General features: G+C 45.7%; 1 protein-coding gene across 4 annotated transcripts in view; it reads left to right on the top strand.

Annotated features, from left to right (window-relative positions):
- Positions 1 to 16,500, top strand: part of LOC144155851 (uncharacterized) — a 1,021,707-nt gene that overhangs the window by 627,191 nt on the left and 378,016 nt on the right. For all 4 annotated transcript variants that reach the window (XR_013319655.1, XR_013319657.1, XR_013319656.1 and 1 more), the window contains one exon: positions 2,167 to 2,205. The gene's annotated coding sequence lies outside the window, so the exon portion shown is untranslated. The remainder of the gene's footprint in view (positions 1 to 2,166; positions 2,206 to 16,500) is intronic.

Consider the following 16,500-nt stretch of genomic DNA (forward strand, 5'->3'; position numbering starts at 1 on the left):
CACACATAAATGACGACTAAATGCAGGTTAAATGGATAGGGGAATCAGTTTGAATGCTGTACTTCGGGAGACACAAAAAGCAATGAAAGAAAAGGCGGATACCACGCACTGGTGGGCGTTGACGTAACACGAAACGATTTTTTCATCGTTGCTTATCTGCATGGGTCGAAACAGTGAACTTGCGTGTGACATTTTTTAGAGCATTATTGTGGGAGGCCAGCTCCATCTGGTGTTACTTCTCCGTTATAATTAGGCTAGGGGGTCTGAATGGAGTGACAATTTTCTTGATTAGCTAGCCCAAGGAAGTTTTTAAAAACGCGCCGTTGCAACTTCAGGGATGTCCTCCATATACGTGATATGTACCCACAGGGTAATTGACTCGGATACCTTGATGGGTGTATCTACAGAGCCATCTCCCCTTGCACATGCCCACATATATGCGCACGTAGCGCATGCCCACTGTATCGGGCATGCGCTGTCTGCCTAAACCATATCACGATAGCGCGAACACGCGCAGTGCTCTTGGATGTTATCACGCTCTTGCCTATATAACGCCATGCCAATAAACCCTCCTTTCATTCTTGTTCCTGCCATCATGTAGTTGCCTCGATCTTTTACGAGCCGCACGTCGCTAACAATACACCCACGTTCAGGCTTTTGTTATTTTAAGGCGGGAACTTCAGGATGTGTCATATGGAATATCGCACTTGGAAAATCATCATTATGGCACAGCCATACGTCATCAGCTGTCGAATAGGTTGACCTTGAAATCACCGTCTATTATTTTTTTTTATTTGCACAGCTGTGGTGTTGGGAAAAAGACATAACCTCAAACCACGCGTCTAGCGGTGAAGTTTGAGATACAAGCGGGTTCTGCAGCCAAGCCAACTTTTGAACAATTATACTTTGATATAACCGGCTGATCAACATCACTATCGTCATCCAGTCAGTGTCATAGGTGAAATTAAATCATGATTATATAGGTTTCGCGTTATAAGTCGTTTTAAGACCACCGAAATCGGTGTTCATGGTTGCTCGATTTATAGGTTGATGGGCTAACACTTTTCTATAAGCGGCTAGAGTCTCCCAAGCTTTATATCACTCTGTAGCTAGCTATAAGGAAGCTTTTATGGCCGCGGGTCTGCAGCCCCTGCGCAAACGCTTTCCTTAAGCTGGCTAAATGTTGCTGAATGGTTACACGTCTTAAGGTTGACAGTCATATAATATTGTTTTATAGCCAGCTGCAGGAGCTTGAATGGCTACCTTTCATTAGCTTTAGGGCTAATTCTTTCCGAGAGCTGGCAAGATAGCTGAATGGTTTCAAGACTGTAGACATAGAGCTAAACACGGTTTACAGCCAGCCAAAAGAGCTTTGTCACCGCTGCTCTATTGAACTGAACATAACTTTTTCTTCAGCTCGCTAAAGTAACCTGAATAGATGTGACTCTATAGCTTAAACACCGTAAAATGCTGTATAGTCGTCTAAAGAGAATTCTATTGTTTATAGTCTTTTGCGTCCGATGCATAAAACCTTAATTTGCTGGCTATAGCCTATTTTATGCACTTGTATAAGTGGCCATAGGGACTCATAGGCGGCAACAGCTCACCCATAAGAAACTTTTCCATGGGCACCCATAGGCCATTTTTGTGTGGGTAGAGCCGTATTTTTTTTTTTTGGGGGGGGGGGATACCAAGATTGCGAACGATACTGACATCTGTTATGTTCGTATTGACGGCATGCGTTATGCGGTTCGTAATTCTTGCTTTTGTTTTTGTGGCGTACGCAGACACTCCTTGCACTTGTGCCTAAATTGGCTGACTATACTGGATGCATATATTGAATATTTATTTTATGTTCGCACATTGAAGTGCATAGTTCTATATGCATGTGCATTTAGGGCTTTATGTACATTATATTTTAAGTGCATTATGTATTTACGTCTCCCTGCCTCGTGATATTGCCGTTTTATACTGGGGACTATGTTGATTTCCCATATCTGTGCGTAGTGTCGTGTATTATTATTTTTTTTTGCCCGACACAGTGGCTGGTGGTGATAAGGCACTATAATCCCTCCTCAAAGCTCCTAGTGATCACTTTTTGTTCAGTAGACGCCACCATCGTCGTAGATTTAACAGTTTTCATGTCTTTTTTGTCTCTCCGCTTAGTGTGTGGACTCCTGGACGAACTTCCATGGCACCATTTCGGTAAGTGCAATCAATGTCAATTCCCCATCGCTGTTATTCGCTACTGCGTCGGCACTTTCAAGAAAAAAAAAAAAACACGTCCAATTCCAGTTGTTTTTTTTTTCAACGGACCTCAACATTTAATTGCGTTCGAGAAAACTTTGCACATTGTCCAGTTATTAGGCTCTCATGCAACACCTGCACACGAATGAAGCAGGGTAAGTGCTCGCGGGTATTCGCTCCTCAGATACGCCTGCAGTACTCACGAGTGAGTGGGAACAAAATTATTTTTGTTCGGGCTCTTATATCGCTCCAAATTAAACGGTTCAGTTCCATTTCAGTTCCACGACAAAATAAAAGTAATGATTTATAACGATTCGAACTGTTACAGTTCCGCACTCAAGATAATAATTGAAGTTTGAAGTTTATTGAAGGGTAAGCATACATATAAATAAACGGATAAGCGGAGTGCATGAGGAGGTCCCAGAGTAAGAACTGTCGGGGGGCCCCTTTAAATTCGTAGAATTTAAAGGGGCCCTGCAGCACTTACCATCGACTACTAGGAATTTTTGGGGGTCCCGCAAGAAATATGAAAATCCTTCACTATCACCGAAACTACGGGCGATGAGAAATCGCGCATAATCGTTCGCTCTCAACTCAACTGTGGACAACGCGACGAAAGCTGCGCGCTCTTTCCCGGAGAGAGGGGCGGCTCGCGGCGTGCTCTTCCGCGGCCTCCGATATATCACAGGCCGGGGAGTTTTCTCCTTTTCTCCGCAACGTGGAGGGATCTATTTCCGGCCTGCTGGGACAAAAAAGCAGGCATATGTGCCTGCTCGCAAGCGTGCGCTCGGCCTGGTAACGCGTTTTTGAAGCAATTAATGTTTGTTGTCGAGTGGTCTGGTTGAAAGGGAAGTATTGAGCTCATCACTCAAACTCCGCCCGCACTCAAAACACAAAAGAAACGGCAAAACTGTACCTACAGGCTCAGGCATAGTATAGAAGAGGTTCTCACACGGCGCCTACGACGGCGGATCGTCACAGGAAATGTGAGAAATAAGCCGCAAAGTTGACCAGTGACAGCCGATCGGACAGCCATGGCCTCAATGGCGTCGTTTAGGCCATGCCAGGGGTGCATAATGAGGAGAAACGAGCGCGGTTGGTTTTTCCGCGTCTTTCGCAGCGATTCGCGCGCTCATCGCTTAACGTGCACGTGTAATATTTGGCTCAGGTATTTCTGGTAGTATAAGCTAAGCGCCGCGCAGGTTTACTTACACTGCCCAAAGAGTGTTGCAGGGTCCCTTTAAGCAATGCCTCCTTGTTTTAAGTGCGAATGCACTTCTTAAGCGAGCCTGAAGCGTCCGCCGCCGTCCGCATAGCAACAGCTGCGGGTGCGCGCCCTCCTCGTCTTCCTTGGCAACGGGGGGAGATGGGCGCGCGCTGCCTGGCCGCTGACATGGCACATACCCACGTGGGGGATTGGCCAGGAATCTCCTCGTCTTCCTTGGCAACGGGGGGAGATGGGCGCGCGCTGCCTGGACGCTGACATGGCACATACCCACGTGGGGGATTGGCCAGGAATCGGGCGTGAGAAGGGCTAATGCACCCGCTTAAAGGAGTACTGACACGAAATTTCAAAGCTGAGATCCGCTCTAGCAATCAAGTACAACGACAACACAAATAGGTGTCTGTGAATAAATGCATCTTTCTTTCTTTGTAGTAGTGTGTGTGTGTGTGTGATCTCTCTTTCGCGAACATTACCGAACCGCGCAAATTCAACTCGTGCATTCGCCCTTTCACATTCTTCCCCTCGGGGAAATGTTTTTTATTGTGACCAAATTCAAAACATCATAAGAACCGTACAAGGAGTACTGATAATGCAGTTAAATTCACGAAGGCACATTCAAGAATAGGTACCCACTGCATATATTCTTTCCTTTTTTTTCTTCTCTGTATTCAATTATCGCTATCAACGAGTACTTTTGACAGTAGTGATGGCCGCTGCTGTCGGGCGACGTCGCACAAGCCCACCTGTTGGCTTGACAGGCCCATTTTACCTCTGTATGTACTCTTTTGTAATAAAAAAAATATTATTTTTATTATTATACACTGTGAATTTTAGTGGTAGTAATCGGAACCAGAACACCGGCGCTAGTGGCCTATTGCGGTTAATAATGCAATTTCTTCCAATGACGGATATATCACCCCATCAAGCTGGCACGTAACGACGTATAAATGTGGTCTTATAAGATACTTTAGCGCTGAGAACGCTCGTTCTCCGGTGTCCTGGGCAGCACGTACGCCAAGAACTATTTGTCTCCCAAACCTTAGAGTTTTGGTTAGCGCGCGCGTTTTTCTTCTCAGAGCTACAATACCTTAGTGTCGCCTGGAAGCCATGGCTCCTTTTTTAAGATTTTGGCAAACCAGAGATGTCGAGTGAGCTTACTGCCGTTGTCGACTATCGACTCAGCTTTATTTATTTATTTATTTATTTATTTATTTATTTATTTATTTATTTATTTATTTATTTTTGAGAAGCGCCTATACAGAATTTTCACCTTCTCTAGTCGTCGCGTGCGCTTAGCGCTAAACCTAGAATTTTTGTTTTCATATTATACTAATAATATAACGTCCTGAGAACTCCACGGCATGGTGCAAAATGGACATGGCATGACGTCTTCAGGGTGTCTGTGAAGTGTGCACCGAATGTTTCCAGGCAATTTTAAGGACATCCTGTGGATATCGACGAAATGGAAGTATTTTGGGCGTCACCTTTTGAGGCAATAGGGACATTGCCTTGTTATCCTGTGAATGAAAAGTGGAGATTCATGGATATATTATCTGGGCATTGAATATCTGGAAAGTTGAATTGCGTGGACATTCGCAAGATTCATTATGGATTACTGGGAATGGTCATGTTTTGATTGACGCATGACTTATTGAATGCTGTTGGCCCACAATAATACCGTAGCTGACTTGTTCTTTTTTTCTTTTTTGGTATGCCGCGTTAGGTAAGAATGCTATGGGTAGCATCGCGGCTGACTTAGTAATGGTGTGACAAAACGGGGCACCGCAAAACCGAATTTTCGGTTTTGCCCCAGAGCAAACAGTAATGTAATGCTTCAGTTTAGCTTTTGTACCCTCAAAGATGACGATCCTTTCCGTTTTTCGGTATTCATTCTCGTGACATTACGGCTCCCTGCTCGTGGGTAATGATGCGGGCAGCTCATGTTGCTAAATGCAGGGGTACGTAATTCGTGAATGTTGGGTGTATTTTTGTGTTTTAGTAGGCACTTAATTCAGGATAGCGTGCCATTTACCTAGGATTTGTTGCAACTTTATAATTGGGGCAGCATTTTTTTTTCAGCAATAGACTTAAAGTTCTTCCCAGTTATTACGCTCAGTTCTTGCAACAATGATCTTCATACTTACCAAAACAGCCAAAGGAGCAGCTATGAGCATCGGGCAGGGGTGTATAGTGCCTTAACATTGCCACTTGCTTCAGTAATATTTAGTGGTGTAATTTATACGAACAGTGCTGAGTGCATTCGTTGGGTTTAACGAGCGCGCAAAGAGCCCCCAAAAACTAGGTTTGAATTGTCTTTGTGGAGTTCGAAAAATGCTTCCAAACATCACTGAATTGGTAAAGGTCATCCTCTAGCTATGACCTAGATATTAAATTAGAGTACATAACTTGGAAAAAACTCCCGGAGAGCAGTTTTTCTTCCCGTTCTGTTCCACGCTGTGTTTCATGTAGTAAATAACACGCTAAAAGAGCTGCGTTAGTGTTAGCCCGTGCTGGAGGAGAGTGTATACATTGCTTCGAAACGAACAAATGGACAGCGTCAAGATTTCTGTAACGGGCGTTGATCGACGGTTGTGCAAGTCCGCGAAAGCTATATTTTCTTAATTTATACACGCGGCGCCTAAACCTTTCTTGTGGCATTTTTGTTTCATTCATAGTGCCTTCCAAGTTTGTGTGACTCGCCTGTGGAGAGCGCACTCACTTTTCTCCAAGAACTTGCCCTCCCCCCCTCCTCTCCCCCCCCCCCCCCCACCCTTCTTCGTATAGGCACGGTTGGGGATGTTGATACTCGGGCCAGCATGCTAATTTCCGGTGGGCAGGGATTTTTGGTGGACTGAAAGTATAGCAACCAGTTTAAAAGGGCGCTGCCTGTTCTTGAACAGGCAACCGACATTGGGTTGTTCTTGTTTTCTCTTTCTAGTTGACCAAAAATGATGTGCACGTAGATTCACGAATCACACGCCCCCCATTATTATTCCTAGTTGTTGAACTCGTCTCAACCGACGGTGAAAACTTGAGAAACAACAATTGCGGTCTTTGAGGTACCATTCTGTATGCGCGAAGGAGGAAAATTATTCTGTAATAGGTTCACCAGTTTTACCAATGGTTCGTACCAGTTTGTGCACCGTATTGCATAAGAGGACTGTGGTGTGGCACATCTTAAGTATAAATCTGAATAAAGCTTGCGTTTGGGCTAGTTGGTTGCATGGCATGCTGGTGGAAACAGCGGAGAGGCGGAGAAAAAAGAAATAGACAATACAGCTAGGCGATGCACTGTCTCTCTCTTTTGTCCCCGTCCCATGCACTGCGTTCAGCGATATGCCATGTGAAGTCCCCTGCACTCTAGCTAAGGCAGTCCTGCGGTACAGCTTCACCGCGACGCACTCAGTTGAGCAATCAATGCAGCCAGCAACAAAATTTCTTCGAATGGCGACGTCGAACATACGATTGAGCACCGAAGCGCTGTGGCATCACGCAATGCAAGCGTGTTCTGCATTGCGCAGAATCAAGTTTGAGTGAAATCGGATACACGTTGCTGTCATTCTCCCAATTCGCTTCGTTGGCAGCATTGGCAAGTCACTGAAGTGCATGTGGTGAAGCTGAACCACAAAATTGCCCAAGAGTGCGCGAAGAAAAAAAGTTTGAAATTCCACAAGTGTGCATGACAGTTCATCAAACCGGTGTCGATTTATCGATTTGATTCCCGCGTATTTTCAATTTCCTGGAAAAAGCCTAGTAAGATAATCGCATCTCCGAGGAAGTCCAACTGAGTTAAGAACTGGTCACTGCTGCAGCACTTCGCTGCGCTCTGATATCGGGCGGTGACTCCGACTAACTTTTGTCTACGTCGCGTTTCGCAAATCCTGCAACAGTGAAAACTTTTGAGCCTGGCGCAAAAATGAGCGATAAGGCTTTACCCATACTGGCTAAGCTTCTCAAAATTTGCACTGGCTGTTGCTGCTGCATCATATTGTAAGATAATCCCGTAGCTTAGCTTCACCACAGTACACTCTAGTGACAATGTCCATGTCTCCGTAGGGTCTGTTGCAGCGCCGTGTTTTCTGCTAGCTTTGCCTCTGTTCTTTTCTGCCGAAAGGCAGTTCTGATTGATTGAGTGATTCATTGATTGATTATTTGTGGGGTTTAACGCACCGAAGCTACACCGGGGCTCTGATCGAGAAGCGCCGTAGTGCAGGACTCCGGATTAATTTGGACCAAATGGGGATCTTTGACGTGCGCCGAAATCCGACACACGGGAGTTTTCGCTTTTCGCCTCAACCAGAAAAACAGCCACCACGGCCGGGATCTAACCCGCGTCCTTGGACACTGTAGCACAACGCCTTGATCGCGGCTGCGTGTGAGGGCCAAATCAGCCGAAGGAGATGAAGTGCCCTAGGCCCTAGGCCATGAATATGGCCTAACGCCTTTTACTCAAGGGTCTATCTTTTATTAGTAATGGGCATCTTTATTAATGAAAGGCTGTAGCCATTTATTGAATACCTTGCTTACGGGTTGATGCACCTGCAAAGGTTGTCAGCCACCCATAGTGGCACGCACTGGATTACCCAGGAAAATTTCATTGGGGGGAAGGGGGGGGGGAGCGGAGGGCGTGGGAATGAGAGAGAGAGAGAGAGAGAGAGAGAGAGAGAGAGAGAGAGAGAGAGAGAGAGAGAGAGAGAAAATAAAACTTTATTTAGCTGCCAACTGGAGTTCCAAGGCGTCGGCGAAGAGGCCCTGGGCTCTGGTAGCGTCTTCGGCCAGTTGGGTTGAACGGCCAAGAGTTGATCCTCCGAGCTGGAGCTGCGCAGTCCAGTATCACAGCTCACTATTAAAGGGACACTGAAGTGAATTTGTCAAGCTCCCGTTTTTGCTTGCACTGCGTAGACTGGCTCAAATGAGCACACTTTTCATCGTTTATCCGGTTGACAAATCGGTAATTATTTTACAAAGCGCAAAAGAAGAAAAACTACCATGCGCGATTTGCGGCGGCCGCACCAACTAAGGCTGTGACGTTGGGAGGAGGGGCGCCGTGATTGGACGATGCCCAAGGTTAGCAATCAAACAAGTTTCGGTTTCGGTTTCGGTTCTGTAAAACATAACCAATGGCGTTGTTGGATGGGCATTCTCAATATCTCAGTAATCATCGTACCGCGCTTCTGCCATGTTGTCGGCTGTAAAATGCACAAGATAAGCCTCCCAGGACGGCTTGTAGTCGTAGCATTCACTAGCCGAGACCTACGCAGTGCATGAACGCCCTCCGCGTACCCGCAGACGCCCAAATGTCATGCGCTTTTCCCCCATATTTGGAGCTTGCCTCCCTCATGCCTGTATCGTAAAAAGCGTGTTCGCACCAGGCCAAGGGTCTGTTCATTCTGGCCTGTGCCCACTGCCTGCAAGCAGTCGGTGCTTATGGCAACAGCACGCCAACGAGAACTCGCTAGCGCGCCAGTGCCAGCCTGCGCGCGTTTTGTGAACTAGTTCGTGTAGCCATGAACGTTGCGGCCCAGAAAAAGGTGAACTCAATATAGAAAACATTGGCGGAAAACAAAAAGTTAACTTACAAAAAAAAAAGCACGTACCCGCGGCCTTACGTCACTGCTCGCCTTACGTCACTGCTCGCGAGTCGCGAACGCTGCACCCACTTCTACGACGTGTGTCTGTCAGCTTGCCTGTTGGGCTTGAAGGGCCGTTTCGCTTACATCTTAGCCGCGACGGGGCGCTAGTTCTGTGGCGCACTGGGGATCTCGTTCAACGTGTCGCTCGCTTCATACTTGCTGCATTTTTCGAAAGATAAAGACGGAGGCGAACTGAAATAATGTAAGAACATACTGGTTGTCGGGTAGACATATAGCTAACAGAAAAACGATATTTTCTGCTGGGGCAGCCATTATTTTACTGATATTTTTTTCTGGAGTATTTAGAGAAGAAAAACTTGCGTGCGCGTTTTTTGTTCAGGCGCTCACTTCTACGATTACTTTCCAATAATATCACGTGCTTGTAAACTTCAGAATATTATAGGAAATAAAAGGATAAGCAGCTGGGATCCCGCCACGCTGTCCGGGCGTTTCTACAGTACAGTCCTCAATTTTAGAAGTGCGTACCGATGCGGAGTGCGAACAGCGGGGTCAAAACAATACCTAAATGCAGAGGGGATAGAGGTGGGATGTCCCACTCAGAAAATTTCAGGGCCTGTGATCCGAGTAGATAAGCGCGCAAAGCCGGCATCAGCCTGCTGCAGCGCAAGTGGTTTTGCTTCGTGAAAAAGGAAGTTTTATCAGTGACAGACCAAGACAGACAGGCATGGTGAAAAACAAGAAGGCGTAGGAGCGCCGCCTCGGGAACGCTAAACAAACTTTCCACTATTTTGCATAGTTTCCGAGAAGCGGCGCTGGCTGGCGGAGACGAAAGCACGCTGGAAGGCTACGGAGCGGGGAAGGGTAGGAGAGAGCAACAGGAGAGTGGCTGTTTGGCCATTTTTCGCTCACGCGTTAGGCACTGTTTATACAGGCGGCGTTGGCCCAAGCAACACCTCGGCTACGAGGCGCCCCATAGACTAGTGGAAGGTTCCGCAATAATTTCGACCACCTGTGGATCGTTAACGTGCACCAAAACCTCCACACCCGGTCGTTTTTTTTCCTTCTGCTTCGATCAGAAAAACGGCCGCCACGGCCGGAATTCGAACCCGCGTCCTTGAGCTCAGCAGCGCAACGCCTTACTCGCCAAGCCACCTTAGCGTGTTTCCCACAGGAACTGATACCAGCGCCAACAATGGGTCACCTAGCTGAAACAGGGGGCAAAGGATTAACGCCAGTCTCTCAGAAATCAAGGAAGGCATTGATTATGTTCTGAAACAAACGAAAATTAAACGCAGTGAATATGGTCTAATCACATGAATTTTCAAACTACTTTTCAATATTCCCCTTGTTCTGTCTTCACTGCAAGGTCCGTTTGCAAAAGATGGAGGGCGCCACGCGGCCAAGTTAAAAATCACCCTAAAATAGGCACGGATGTCCTCCCAGAGAACAGTCACGTAAGAATTTTCGGCGTGGCTCTAGAGTCAAGAGGCAGAGCCGCACTCACAATCGCCAAATAAGAGAAAATCTTCAACCGCTTTCCTACGTTATAAAACGCCTAACCAAGAGAACGGCAGGAAAGACAGTAGAAGAAATGGTAATACTAATTCAGCCACTGATAGTGAGCCGGTTATTGCAGAGCCCGCCGTACCACAAATTTACCCGCACCGAAGAAAATTAAAGGAACACCATCATGAGGACAGCGTACAAGGCAGTCCTCAACCTCGCAGTTTTGACCGGGAGACAAACTGACAACCGGTGGTCCACCCGGGTAACAGAATTGACAGCCGTAGACGGGTCTAAAAGAAGGAGAAGTCCATTAACTCGATAGAGGGATGGAATAACAACATTCGGAGAAAAAAAAAAAAAAAAAAGGACTCGGGCAGGGCAGCGTAGATCAAGAGCGGCGAAGGTACATGAGAGAGAAGTACGGAAGAGGCCTTCACCCTGCAGTCGACCTAAATAGGATGTTGCCGATGATGACGACAAATAAACCCTCTAATTGTGTCTTCATAATGCTTTTGAAAAAGTCGGAGAGACCACTCTCCCAGCACCAAGAGAGCGGCTGAGAAAACAAAATCACGACGGGCCATCGTATGAATGACAGACACCCCCTCTGAAAGAAACGACTGCCCGCCACGATAGACATGTTACCGATCCATCGACTCAGCATAGAAACTCTCATCTAATAAAACACATAGATCCAAACCTAAATACTGCAACTCGTAAATACATCGTAAACACAGCAACTGCGCTCGAAAACGCTACCTGGGAGTAGCGAAGACGCTATCACTTCTTACATCTTCAGACACTCGCTTTCCCTGTGCATCCGTTGGTTTTCTTGCTCAATTAATTAGTGGCCCAAGTGTGACATGCGCGTCTTGAATGTGTTTGTATTTCGTGCTGCGCGCCCGAGAAATGATCGAAGCCACGGAAATTCTTAGATTAGGTGACGACTGCATCAGCGTTCCGTCTGTTTCGCTGTCACCAAAAGAACTGCAATATCTATCGCCTTATGGCGAACTGGTGTAAAATGGCTTAGTGGTTCTAGTGACAATGTATAGTTTTAAGGCTATCTTTTAGGCTCCATGATATCTCCCTTGTGTTTCAGTGACACCATGTGATTGTATATAAGCGGTGTTGTATCAAAGTAAAGTTTCAGTTGATAGTAGCGCTTCGTCTCGTCTATGTTGTTTTCTTCCCTTGTCCTCGTGTTAATTCGCGCTTCCCGCCAAGGCAATGTTTTTTCCGGGTTTAACACCATGTCCCATTCGTTGCTCAAGGAGAGGACGCCAGCGAGTGCGGGGTTAAGAGCTTCTTGGTCAGTGCTAATATTACTAAAAATAACGCTGTCACGAGCGAAAGTCCAATTTGAGAGTGACCTTTATGACAGAGCCACAGTAAATCGCAAAATGTAAGAGGCGAAAAACGCTGCCCCACGGGAGGGACTCCTGAAGTGACAGGATGAGTACTAACCATCAACGCTACGAAGACGCTCATGCAGGTGGCCGTTGGCACACACACTTCCAGCGAAAACAAAAATTACGACGTTGTGGTGCTTCACGAAGAACTTACGGTGCCCAGAACATGGCTCCCCGTGCATAAAAATGCATAGACGACGTTACACCATGGGAGAAAAGTGCACCCGCGAATCATTGTCTACTGCTGTTACTCGGTTCTTGTTCTTGCCTACCATAATTATCGACGAATTGGGATGAGAACCCTTACGTGCAGCTTGAGAACGCTGCTTCGGCGTCGGAAGGAATGAGGCTTTCGTTCCACTCCGTGCGACCGTCACAATATATCGCGCACCAAAGTGGTCACCTCCTGAACGATTCAAACACGATGCTGAATTCGTAATATTTGATCACGCTGCTCAACCGTCGTTTTTCTGCATTTCAAAACGGCTGAGCGAAACTAACCGCCCAAAATAAAAGCTATTAAATAAACGAGTGGCGAACCTCCGCTTTAGAAACAGGGCGATGCGGACCCTGCGTGCACCCCCTCTCTAAGAGCAAGCGTATTGGCGCGGCACCTGCGGGGTAAAATATAAACTGTGATCAACATTTAGTTATATTAAAACCTTTTATACAATAATATTCACCCTACAAACTTGAGTAAAAATTAATTGAAAAATGTGTCCACGGCATTTTCTTATTGTTAGCAGAGGCAGCTGCAAACAGCTGATTACTACTTCAACGTTTTGTGTACAGATGGCAGAAAAATAAGTTATCTTGTATTAGTTTTGCCAAGGCATAAATCAAACTCAAAACAATTTTTTGATACCTAAGCCGTATGAAACGTTTTAAAAGTATATATTGAACAATTCTGGTTCAATACAATATCCACAAAAAGGGGCGACATCAACCAACGTTACTAGAACAGCGTCACACAAAGCATGCAAGTAACGCTGTTATCAAAAATTACATAAAAAACTAATAACCTTGTCGTTTATATGAATAATGATATTATTGAGTTTGTGATACAATATTATATGATTCTAAATAACAGTAAAAATCTTGCAACGTGGTTTCTATGAGCAGCGACAATCTGGTAACACTGACAATTGGCCATAATTTCCAAAAAACCTCAAAAGCTCTAATAAGAAAATGTGTGTTATTTTATTCAATACCCACAAGTTTGGAGTAAAGTTTCATATTTTTGAATGTTTTAAAGTGCGGCTACAGCCATAGAGTTGCTACAACCCCGGCACGCTCTAATAAGTATTGGCAACAATGTTACAAAACTGGACAAAAATTTTAATAAATTTTAGTTCTACAAACACGTTTTCTAATTGCATCAACAATTGATAAAACAGTGTCAGTTACTTTTGCCCATTTGTAGGCGTGTTTCGGATTCTATGGTGCAGCCAACGTAACGTTGGGTGCAGCCAGTGAGGTCACGTGGCTTGGTCGCTGCGCGCGGCCAATTTGAATGATGCAGGTTCTGTGGTTTCGCGCCAACTCTCCGCAACTTAGAAGGGTAGCGCGTAGAGTGGCGCGTTGTTCGTACGCTCGGAGGTAGCTTTTGCGGATGTTTCAGGGGTTCGGTTGTCGCTTCGGAGTTGAGTGGACGTGTTTTCTTGCGCTCCTCCGCATTGGAGGGACTTCGTTTCGGCGGCCCGTTGTGCGCGCACGCCGTCGCCTGGATTTGGATGTCGCCCGGCTTTCACTCTGCTGGTGTGGGCTGTCGGGTGCCAGCTCCCGCTCCCCTCTACCCATCTGTCGGCCGCACTTCATTCCAGCGAACTCCGAAGTGGTCGGAACCGCCGCACACTTCGCTCCTCGTCAGAGCAAGCTCGCCTCTACGCTTTACCGTTCCCGTCATGGGATCCCGTCTCCCGGACGCAGCATGACGCCAGCAAGCAGTGTTCGAGGTGTGTTGTGTGCGACGGAATCGACCCCAGTGCAACTGCTCTTGTCTACTCTTTTCTCGCCTTTCTAATCTTTACTTTTCTTTATCCTATTTCGCGCGTGCGCTTTTTCTGTATATCTTCTTTTATGCGTTGTAGAAGGATTCAGTTGATGTCCAGCGCAGTCCTGTGTAGTCTCTTCTTTGTTTCCCTGTCTCTACCGTATTATTTCACCATGCTTCACTCTCCCTTTTCCCCCCACTGATGCGTCCTGATAGTCTTATCGCGCGCTGTTGAGGTGCTCTTTAAAACTGCTTGCTTTTCTAGCGAATAGGAGTTTGAACTGGAAAATGTTACCACGAAATGCGTGTAAATGTAAATCCTAAATGTTATTGCACTTTATGCTAGGCAGGCACGCTTTTTCGGATAATGTAAATGCCTGTCCACGAGGCCCTTGCACCACTTGTGCCAACTTTTTGCCTCCAATTGAAATGCTTTTAGGTAGTGGCCCTTGAATTACCTTTTATTCAATAACCATGAAATTCCCAAGCCCAATACTGCTATTACTATTTTATGTGCATCAAGAAACTCACTCAAGAGATTTTTCCTCTTTCTAGGTAAGCGTAGAAGATTGGACATTGGTTGTAGGCTTGGGGGACGCCACACAAGTCATATTATCACTGTTGCCGAGTTGCTTTAAGTCGGAATTAATGTATTTGATAGCCACCTAAACAAAATATCAACACAATCAAACCAGAGATTATAAGGGTGTCTTGCATGTAAGACACGCAGTGCCATTCTGGGTCGGTTCTGGGTCGGGGTAACTAACGCTATCAGTACTTCTAAACAACGTGAAAGTTCTGCGTTCATTAGTATCACTGCAGGGCTCTTTACCCCTTAAAATTCCATGTCCCCCACTCTCAGAATGCAGAAAGAGGAGAATAATGTGGGGAACTAACTAGCTCCAGCAAAGCTACGGCAGGGCTAAAAGCCAAGAAACCCTTTTTGAAGCAAAACCAATTTAAACACAAAAACCTTACACGCTGGAGAAGAGCAGAAGAACGAAAAAAACTAATACAAATAGAGCCAACATAAATGAGCAGAAAATGATTCAGGAGTAGGTTAGCACAAAATCTTGCCGCAAAAGAGCAGCTGCATCAAATAAATGTTATGTACACTATTTACATCGTGTACACTGCAAATGAGCCATATCTCGGTTGTTTTAGACAAGGTGCAGCCGAAGCAGCCAAATCAATTCTTGTCTTGAAGCAGAAGATTGAAGAGCACAAGAGAGGAAAGTACAGAGGTGCCGTAGGGCGTTAGCAGTGTGCAGCATCCTTCGTTTGCCAGTTTTCCGGCTTATTGTTTATGCATTTTCTTTTTTTTTTGTCTGTGGTGGTGTATCTGTGCTTTCCGTTCCCACGCCCGGTATTTTTTTCTCCCCAATTTTTTATCCATTATTTTATACCAGTCCTTTCTTTCTCTTTCAAGTCCCTTATTCCAATTTCCGTGTGAAGCGCAGGCAGCCGGGCAGTTCTTCTCATTCTTTCCTTGGTTAACCTCCCCACCATTCTACTGTTGCTTCCTCTCTTTCAACTCGCACATTAGTTCATCTTATCCTCGCTGTAAACATCGCAAACTTACCTTAAAGCCTAGTGCGATTACTGGTGGTGAAATAAAATTTGTTTGATGAGAATCGCTTGTAGATATCAGACCCTTACCTTTTCTGTGTTCCTTTTTGCTTGAATTCTCGCATGGAAAGAGTAGTGTACTGTGCACGTATGAAAAGTAATGTAGTCATGTATGTGTGCAGGATTTTATTGGGTTCAGCTTGCACAAATAACTTCTCGTGTCTAAAACAAAATCAGTGGAGGAACGAAAGGGCAAGGCTGCCAATGTGAACTTCGTCTTTTTGTCGTTTCCAGAATTGCAACGCGGAATATGTTCTGTGGTGTGAAGTGCATGATACACAGGGGCTGATGTCACAATGGTGCCCCCATTATTTTTGTTGAAAATAAGAATTCTGGTGACCTCAGCCTGAATGAGCATTAGCCGGAACTTTCACTGTCAGCTACAGCATTACTGGCACCCAGCACTTGTAATGCAGCTTCGTATTATCCTTGTTGCTGGGAGCACACTGAAATGGAAGTGTGGAAATTCGACAAGGTCTCCATGGCATCTTTGTTGCCACCGGTTTGACGCTGGCATAAATAAGAAGGCTGTGCTACGCATATCGAACTGTGAGTCGTATGGTTTATTATTCCTTCCTTCTATGCCATGTCTACTGCTGAATAACGTCTCCAGGTGGTATTCGCTGAACCGATACGTGCAGATGTAGCTGTCCCAAATAAACAAAATTCAGAGGTCATTTTATTGTCGGCTATTAAATGACCGCTATGTGTAATACATATTGGGTCTCACTATACACTAGTGAATATTGATAGTCCCATGCTAAGCAATTTGATTCACCTGCTATTTGGCAGCTGCTTTAAAATTAACGATCATGATTGGACGAGCTTCTGGACGAGCACAACGAGGTCAGTGTAGACAGGCTAAATGACAACTGTTACATTTGGGAAGGCATC

Source organism: Haemaphysalis longicornis, unplaced genomic scaffold (assembly GCF_048455015.1).
Source record: "Haemaphysalis longicornis isolate Haplotype H1 unplaced genomic scaffold, Haemaphysalis longicornis Haplotype H1 scaffold_1, whole genome shotgun sequence".
Taxonomy (NCBI): domain Eukaryota; kingdom Metazoa; phylum Arthropoda; class Arachnida; order Ixodida; family Ixodidae; genus Haemaphysalis; species Haemaphysalis longicornis.